This window comes from Anomalospiza imberbis, chromosome 10 (genome assembly GCF_031753505.1).
Source record: "Anomalospiza imberbis isolate Cuckoo-Finch-1a 21T00152 chromosome 10, ASM3175350v1, whole genome shotgun sequence".
Lineage (NCBI taxonomy): Eukaryota > Metazoa > Chordata > Aves > Passeriformes > Viduidae > Anomalospiza > Anomalospiza imberbis.
In genome coordinates this window covers 19,634,804-19,644,190 of record NC_089690.1, presented here as the reverse complement: position 1 = coordinate 19,644,190, position 9,387 = coordinate 19,634,804, and the positions used below count along the sequence as shown (strand labels likewise).

At 41.4% G+C, this 9,387-nt stretch overlaps 1 protein-coding gene across 16 annotated transcripts in view; it reads left to right on the top strand.

Moving 5' to 3' along the window:
- GIGYF2 (GRB10 interacting GYF protein 2) overlaps positions 1-9,387 on the top strand; it is a 75,375-nt gene continuing 65,988 nt past the window's right edge. For 9 of the 16 annotated variants that reach the window (XM_068201054.1, XM_068201050.1, XM_068201048.1 and 6 more), the window contains exon 1: positions 2-148. The gene's annotated coding sequence lies outside the window, so the exon portion shown is untranslated. Of the gene's footprint in view, positions 149-526; positions 714-1,011; positions 1,039-7,795; positions 7,902-9,387 lie in introns of all 16 variants that reach the window. The other 7 variants (XM_068201053.1, XM_068201052.1, XM_068201043.1 and 4 more) reach the window with 6 other exon arrangements.

Sequence of the window (9,387 nt, the reverse complement as noted above, 5' to 3'; positions counted from 1 at the left end):
CGCCGCCGCTTCATCCGGGTCCCGCGGCGGGGCCCGGGGGGCGTGGCCTCGCCCTCACGTGACGCTGCGTGGCGGCGCACCCGCCATCTTGTGTTGTTGGGTTGAGGAGCCGCCGCGGCTGTGAGGGACTCTCCGCCCGGGAGCGCAGGTAACGCCGTCCCGCCGCCGCCCAGCCCCGCCGCCGTCCCGGCCGTCCCCACCACGCCCCCGCCGCCGCGCGTCCCGTCTGACCACCGGCCCTGCCGGCGGCTCCCGTCCGCCTGGGCTGCCGCAGCACCGAGGCGCCCCGCGGCCTAACGGGGAGGCGAGGCCGCCCAGGGGGGTGGGGGGGTGCGCCTGGCGGGCCCCCCTGCGCTCCCCATGGGCCTCTGCAGGGGTCGTTGGAGCTGGGGCGAGCAGGCCTCGAGCTCTCCCTGCGGGTCCTTGGTACTTGTCAGGCGGCGGCGGGGCGCCCGCCGCTCCTCACCGCCCTCCGGGGCCGTCTCCCCTCGCACTGATCCTTGTGAACTCGCTCGTCCCCTCCCAGCCCAGCGGGAGCGCCGCGGTGAGCCCCGCTTCGAGCACGCCCGGCCCTGTCGGGTTGCACTGGCCGAGGAAGGAGGGAGCTCCGAGCCTTCCCCCGCGCAGGCAGCAGGGTGTTGGGAGCAGCGGTGACCGGCAGTGTTTGACTGGAGAAGCCTTGGCAGGCTGAAGAGAGCATCGATCAGAATTGTGTACGTTTGGTATTGATCCGAGACAAGTAGTTTCAGTGTCAACAGAGTACTTATGGCTCTTCCAGTTCTCTATGATTGCAATTTGAATTGACACAAGGTGTAGGCCAAAAAGAGGTATTGCCCAGTAGTGCTTCTGCAATAAAAATCCACGTTTCCCCCAGTAACATTCAGTTCAACGTTTGTGGTGTGCTGCTTTTACTGTAATTCTTGAATATCTGTTTGCTTGGGTGGGCGGGGAAAGGGCTTTTGGATTATATTCCTCTAACTTCTTGCTGCACGTTTTATTTCCTTGCTTCAGGAGCTGACTTGGGCAAGTTCCTGGAAAGTACGTGTGAATTTTTTTTCTTATGACTCTGCTGGTTGCTTTTGTTCTTAAGAAACTCTTTAATAAACAAAAATTAACTTGCTGTTCTGTGAATGGAGCATTTGGTTGATACACAGTGTGATAATTGGAAACCTTTGTCAACAAAAGCTTTGTTTTGGTGTTTTTAAGTTTTGTTACTGGGTGGTGACTGCAGTGGATAATAAGAGCTTTATTGCTACAAGGTGTTCGTTTTCTTGCCATGCATTTGAATAGCTATCCTTTGAGCAGTTAGCTGATGCTGGTGTGAAAATGTGTGACCTAATTAATGCTGGGGGTGCCAGCAGAAATGTTGGGTGTCCATGGCCCCTTCTGCACCTGCTTTGCTCCCCAGGTTCATGTAGTTCTACAAGTCAGTTGATGTCAGTGGTTATGTGTCGGTGTTAATTTCTGAATGAATGTGTGATTAAAAAAAAAATAAAGTTTCTGTCTAATAATCTGCTGGATTAAAGAGAAGGCAGAATTGTAGCCCTGGAAGTTGGATGTCACCTTTTATGTTGAGACTTTGATAAACTGCTTCAGTATCTGACAATATTGTGGGTAAATACTGGGGTTGAATGGTTTTAAGAGCTTCTCAGGTTCTCCCAGCCCCTGGATACAGGAATATGCCTGAGGACACCTGGTTTTGTTTTTCTTTTGGGGTCTTTTTCCGAATGGTTTCTTGAGCCTGTGTTTAAAAGCAAGAGCATAGAACTGAAATATGTGTTTTTGGAGCAGCAGTGATTTGTTTCACAGGGTGCCTAAAAAAATTTGATACCCTAATGAAAACTTGGACTCTTGTTACAGGTGTTGACCTTGAGGATTGTAAAATATCCTCAGGTGCTCCTGTTAGCATTTTTGCTTGTGTTTCTAAAACATACAGTAAACTAAAAGTATGATTCCTGTGATTATGTAAGTGAAAAAAATGCTTGTAAATAGACAGTTGAGGGCTTTGTAATTAATTTTTTCCTTCCTGTTTTACTCCTCATTTGAGGAAAAAAACTGAGTAAAAAGGGAGTGCAAAGTAGGTTTTGGGTTTTTAAGGAATTGAGCCTAAGCACCACTCTATCTCTCTGCCAAGGCCAGTTGTCTGAATGAAGTTCTGTTACAAACTGGAGTTCCTCATACCTGAATGTAAGAAAAGAATCGGCAGTTTTTTAAGCTCTGTAGATTCTTAATTAAAATAAAAACAACCCTAGATGTCAGAGTCCCTTGGAACATATTGCTGGGACAGCTGAGTGGCTGAAGGCTGTGCTGGTACATCTGTATGCTGGAAGATCTTTCTCTTTAAACCTGGAAGAGAAAACACTGGTTCACAGTAACTGGTGAAGATGAGCTGGGCGCTAAGATCTGTGCTTTCCCCTTTGGCTTCTCTCATTGTTTATTTATTTTAATTACTAAGAATGTGAAATTAGATTTTGCCTACTTTTGTCTGGTCTTGCAAGTTCAAGTAACTGTCATATATATGTTTCTTATTCTTTCATCGAGGTCTTTAAAATTCTTCCCTAGGACTCTTCAAAGTAAAGTATTACGTTCTCTCATAGTCTGATTTAGGGAAAAAAAATCCATTTTCTAGCAGTTTTTTCTTAATGTTTGTTTTTTTTCTTACTTTTTTCCCCTTCAGTGCTTCTGCTCAAAGATTAGTACAGATCAACGATACATAATTCATGATTATAGATAGAACCACGGGCAGAGCAAGGGAGCCCTCTCCCTACAGAGCTTGCTAGAGAGCCATTGGATGCCTTGGTGAGGAGAACCCTTTCTTTGTTTACTGAGGAAGCATTTGCCTTGAAAGAGACTCTTGCTTTGTGTGGTTTTCTCATCAATTTATTTTAATTCATAGAGTGACATTTGAAATGCAAGGTGTGTGAAATGTGCAGGGGGATGGGGTTTGCTCTTTAGGGAATGAAGTTAGTTTCCAGCCCAGCTTAGCCTCTCCTTGTATCTCCTGCTCTCAACCCTGGAACTTTTTTTTTTTTTTTTTTTTTTTTTTTTTTTTTTTACATAAAGGATCTGGTTTGAAAATCACCAGAAGTGAGAAAACTTAGCAAGTTTGCTCAAGGTGTGCCTAAGTTATGGATGGAACTAAGAATTAAGTGCTTTAAGTGACAAGGTCTGTATGGTATTGGCCCTCTTGTGGTTGGTGGTAATGTGTTTGTGGATATATATAACCAGTTCATCATGGGGATGTTTAATGCCATTATTTTTTTATGTTTGGCTCAGATGGCAGCTGGAGATTGTAGCAGGCTGAGGTCTTTGCATTGCTTTGTTAGGAGCTGAGATTGCCACTGTGTTTTGATTACAAAAAGTGTCCACTTCTCTTTTTTTGCGGAGGGAGGGCTTTCATTCCATTTCCTCTAAAGGTGATTAAGCAGTCCTTGAATTTAGACTGTAGAGATGGCTTGATGCCTGCATGGGAAACTAGGCTGCCATTGAAATTTTTCTTTGCCTCTCTTCTTTTTTTAATGGGAAGGATGCATAGAATTGTTTTGATGCATCTGAGGTTTTTCCCAAGCATGAAATCAAAGTGTGTTTTTTCAGGAGTGAGCCTCTCTTGTAATCCTTAAAGTTTGTAATATATAGAAGTTGGATATATAGACCTCAGGATTATAGAGAAAAACAGAAGGAATCCCATGAGCTATGTAGAGGTTGTAGAGTGTGTAGGTCAGTGAAAAAGTTTGATGGATATTTAGACAATTGTTTTAAAATTCTGTGTTGTTGACTGCTTTTTGGACCATTTACTAATTTTTGATCATCTCAGTTATTAAAACAGTGAATTATCATAATTCTCCCTTTGGCCATATGTTTAAATAATCTAGGGAAATAAAGAACAAGAACTTGATGGCTTTAGTAGGTCTGCTTCTATGTGTAATTTGTCATTATAAACAGATAACCAAGCTTACATATACAGTTACAAAAACTGGTTAGAAAGATATTTTTGTACTGTTAAATAGTTATAATTCCAGTGAATATAAGCATGATGCACTGCAGTTTGTGAAATGTTTTGTTGCTTGAAATTTTGTCCATTTTATTCAGTAGAGAAATACTTGTTTCAGGTTCTGTTTACAATGAAACAGGTTTTTTATGTGCCTTCCCTTCTTGACAATAAATGTAAATTGCATTCTGTTAGTAGTATTTTATCATAAAGATACTGACTTGTCCATGGGTAGATCAGTTTGGGTGAAAGCTGATGGGATCCATGTGTGGTTTGTCCGTTCAGACTGGAAGAAACAATGAAGAGATACACTCTGGACACTGCTGACATGACTTTGGGTGAAGTTTTGTGATGATAGGTAGCTGAACAGCTGAATTTATGTGCCTTCAGCCATAGAGTCAGAATGTCATGTGGCAAGGTGTTGGTTTGGTTAGCAAATAATGGGTTTATAAACTGATTTTTTTGAGCCACGTGTGCTAGAATCTGAGGATGATTTAGTTGGAAGAGCCTTTGGTGGTTGTCTGCTCCAGCCTCCTGCACAAAGCAGGGCTGATGTCAGTGTTAGACTGTGTGTGACAGAAAGTGAGTGTGGCTGATCATGGAATGGCATATGGCAAGGTTTTTATGTAAAAACATTTCATAACTTAATAAATCAGAGGCCCCATTCAACCACCATTAAAACCAGTGGAAGGTTTTATGGTAGGCTTAGTTAATGCTGAGTCATCTGCATATGTGATTTTCTCTGTAATACTAAGTTTTAAGTGTACAAAGGCCAGGATCAGGCTAACATCACAAGTCAATTTACAAAGATACTGTTCTTAGATCAAAATAAGTAGTATGCAGTCTGATAGACCTGCTGATTCTCTCTGTTAGAATATTTTATTAAACACTCACTGTTGAATGTTTGTTTCCTGAAGTTTAGGATGTCTCAGAACTGCATGAGCAGGAAACCTTAAGGAACAGGGTGGGAGGGGAGGCAGAGTATTTCCAAAGCCCAAAGAAGCTGGTTATTTAAATGACATGTTAGAAACGAACCCCTGAACCCTCTCAGCAACCCAGATCTCTTAATTCAGTGATTGTTGTCAGTGAATGTAGTCTGAAGCTGTGTTCTTCCACTTTGAAAATATGTATGGACTATATAATGTGTGTGATGAGTGGGAGAGAGGTGGTGCAGTGGGGTTTCGGTTGCTTTTACAGTCTGGCTTCTGGCCCTGCTGGGGAGCAGGTAGACAGACTTGGCATCTTGGTCTGTAATGCCTTGTGGAAGGGCACAGACGAAATGGTTATCTACCAGCAAGCTTCCATGTGCAAGTTAGGCAGATGTGGAAGTGATTTTTTTTTTTTTTTTTTTTTAAAGCTGAAAAGTGAGTTCTGGCAGGATTTTGGGATAGGATTTGGAATGAGAAGCATTTGTGTTCCAGCCAGTGGCAAGGCCAAGGGTGTGGTTCCCTGACTGCTTGGAGCTTAATCGCTGGTGTCTGCCTTTGGCTGGGAGTCTGGTAAGGTGGAGGTCACGCTGTGTTCTGGTGGAGGAAGTGGGAAAATTGTTCACATTTGGCTGTGTGCAGGTGAAGCAAGAAGTGGAAAGCTCTCCAGCTTACATCTAACCACCAAGTTTACAATAGTAGGTAGGAAAGGAGGAGAACGTTTGGAGTTGTGTTACTTAATGTTCTAAATTTTTCTTGCATTTGGTTATTAGGTGTATAGGTCTTGTTAGTCGCCTGTGTCGGTTCTGTCCTTGAAGGGCTACTTGTATTTGTCCTTCTTGACTAGGGTGCAACATGTTGCAAGCTGAGGTGCTCCATAAAGCTTTTGGTGCACCTGTGCAGTGAACAGGGGAGTGCCAGTTTGAAAGTGCCATTTGAGGAAGTCGTGGACAATTTTTGATCAGAAACTGCCAAGAAATTGAAATACTTTGTCAAGGGTTTGAGACAGGGAGGTTATAAGACTTCAAGAGATCTAGAAATGTAAGTGTAATAATAATAGAGGCATAGTTTCTGGAGAAGTAGATGTTTTGCTCCCTTAGGAAAAATCTTTCTGGTGTGTGGGTAGATAGGCCTTGGAAAATTCGCGCCTTTATCAGGAATCAGGTTTGGGAAGCCAGAAGGGACTCCTGTGACTTGTCTGGCATCTTTTATAATGTGACTAATAGATTTTTTTTCTCTGGTTAATTTTCTGTTTAAACCAGAACATACTTATTAGAAAATATTTTCACATTGATCTAAAACCAGCTAACTTTGATTATCTCTGAATGTCTTGCTTCAGTCCCTTCACTAAATAAACTTGGGTCTTCTGATGTTTTTACCCGAGTGATCATTTACAGACTAAGATACTTAATTTTTGTCTCAAAGCTCAATAAACAGAGCTTTAGTATGTTGTTGGTGTTTTTTTTCCTCACTGTAGGTCATGTCTGTCAGATTCTATCAATTTTTGAACACCTGATTTATCATCTCTTTTGCCTCTTAAAAGAGAAAGGACACTGTATCCCTTCAGTGGTAAAATGTGGTGTATATTTACTCTGCATTTTTGTTTTCCTGGGTGAAATGTTTTTTTGTTAGCTCTTCTAGTCAATGTTGTATCATATATTCCTTTTCAGTTGATTATTGTAATACATCTCAGCATGGTTTCAGGACTGTGTTTTTCCAGAATAGTCTTGCACTGCTTATATATCACCTGTGTTTTCTGCTTGTGAGTCTCCTGACTTCGCCTTATTCAGTGCAACCTGCTATACTGGACTGAGTCATTGAATAATTCATGGTGGTACTATTGATGATGTGTCATTTCCATTATTTACCATATCCATGTTTGTCATCCTTAGGTTTTAGAAGTTTGGTGGCCAGTGTTACTGACTTTGTAGAAGATAGCTTCTTACCTCTTACTTGGTTTTGAGAATTTTGTTCTGAGATGGATTGTTGTAGATTCTTTAGAAGAGAAGAAAACGTAGGTTGTGATTATTTGAGACTTTTTGTGTGGTTCTGAATGATTTTGTCCTTTCTGCTGAACTGAAATGTCCTGCAGAAGTTAAAATTTATCTACTTGATAGAGCAATGACATTTCTGTTCTTACAAAAGTATATTTTGATTGCATGTCTTCCATAAATCTATGTTGCCTGGCCTTAATTATGTCAGTGTCCTTTAATCAGTGTTGTCTGCTTTAGCCAGTGATTAATATCAAACAGGTTTTGTAGCCACCTCAGTCATCCTGTTTACCATTGTACTTCAAAGGTGGCTTGCATACAGTTGTGGATCATCCTTAATATTTCAAGAATTGGAGAAAACCAGCATTAATTATTCAGTCAACCTGTTAATTTTTTTAAAACTCAGTTACTGGCACTGACAATAGCTAGCTCTAGTAGTTGCCTATGGAATGTTTTCTTGCTTGTGGAAGGTGAAGTTTTCTCATCTTGATGTAATGTTGCTGTTGAATGGTGGAACACTGCTGTTAAATTCCTTCTCCACATTTATTTAAGGACAACCCATTTCCTTGCACTTAAGTCTGCTCATGTTGGATTTCTGTTGTGGTCCTTGGTTCTCACATTTTCATCCAGTGTCTAGGTTTAAAAGACTCTTTCAGACCTACAGCAGGGACGGAACTACCTTGAATGGAAAGGATAATTTTCTTCCTAAACATCTCTGATCAAAGAGTAGACCATTTAAAAATAACTGTGTATAGGAAGGATCAGTGGTGTATTTTTTTTCAAGGTTTAGGTTTCTAAGGTTAATTAAAAACCTAAGCATGCAGTGGCCCCAAAACTATCAATTGCAATGATAATCCAAATATTTTTTTTCTTTTTTTATTTTTCTGCAGAAAAGATTAGATGGTCAGACCTGAATACAGCCATTGCTTAGGCTTAACTTGGAATACTAAGAACCTCTGTCTTGGTAGTCTCTACCCAGAACAGCAGAACATTTTGGTGAGACAGATAGTCATATGCTACTAGCTGAGAGAATTCTGTAATGGAAATGTAGGAATTCAACACCGCCTGAAAATCTTAATGCAGGTACCCATCAGTAACAAATGAACCTTAATGGCAATTATGTGAGGTTGAGCAAAGTCTGGAAAACATGGTAATTTTGATATTTCAAATCTCAAAACAGTTTTGTCTATATATTTATTAGCTAGCTGTATGTTTTAAATAAGATACCTGAGCGTAGGGGCAAAATGTCCCATAGTCATTGTAGACCTTCAACTGAAACATCTTATGCATTTTAACACATAAATCTAGCTAGTAGAATCAAGTTCTGGCTTGTGTCTGTAGCAGATGTTTGAGAGCTTTAATACATTTGTAAGGTACTAAATAGTGAGCTTGAAAAATAATTTAAGAAACTGTAAGCTTGGTAAAATAATGATTGTTCCTAAAGTGAACCAGTGAAATGAGTGTTGCTGATGGCAGCTTCTGCACGCCTGTTAGTTGTGAGTGAAAGCCACTTAAAGGCTTCATGTTATTAGATTACAGTTTGTGTCTGTCCAGAGAATGGATTTCTGACTTTCAAGGTACTAAACAGCTGACAAAACTGGGGCTTTTTGCCCCCTTGCCAGCCTGCAGGTTATTGGTGGGGTTGATGTGATTTCTTCTCTTTTCACTCCTGCATGTTGATAGCAGATTGGTGGCTGGTTGTGGCTGTCACCTCAGGAGAATGGGGTCCCAATTCCAGTTTATGAGCCAATTCCATTTTTCCCTAAAAATATGGAGGAAAACCCCAGCTGTTTGTAGGGTTGCACTGACACCTTGATCAGTTATTGACCTTATTTGAAGAAAACTTTGGAAAAATGTTCCGGTTTGGAGGAGTGGTGGGAAGCACCAGGTAGCTGCCTTAGCCAAGCAGTGGTGTTAACTTGCCATTTGCCATTATCAAAATACTGCCTCAGTTTCTCACTTCAGCTTGAAGCTGTCTGTGTGCTCTCTGCCCATATAAAATCTGAAATCTGTACTGTGGAGATTCCTTGATCAATAGCCTCTGATTTGTAGAAGACCTGAACTCACAAAACTAGCTGTTCAGAAAGGGGCTTTTCCCTCATCAAATTAAATCAAGAAGGAAATATTAGGTATATGTTATTTTTGTAGTTTGCCATTCTTGATTAATAAGGAAGCAGCATTTTAATAAAGACCAAAATCAACATTTCTGTTATTAATATTGAATTTTAAGACCCAAGAAAGTGATCTAGATAATAAAGATGTGATAAGTTAACCATTTTGGCTCAGCAAAAGGCGTGACCTGATCATTCATTCCCTTCTCTGAATTCCTCATCCTTTTTCTTGCTCCACCCTGACTTTCGCCTCTTGTGATGCGAGTGCTGCCTTGTCCACTCCAACTTGCCTTTCCAGTTAGTGCAGCTTCTCCAGCACACGAGCCAGGTGTGGTGTGCAGGCACTGTCAGAGGTTCCTCTCAGGTTGGCT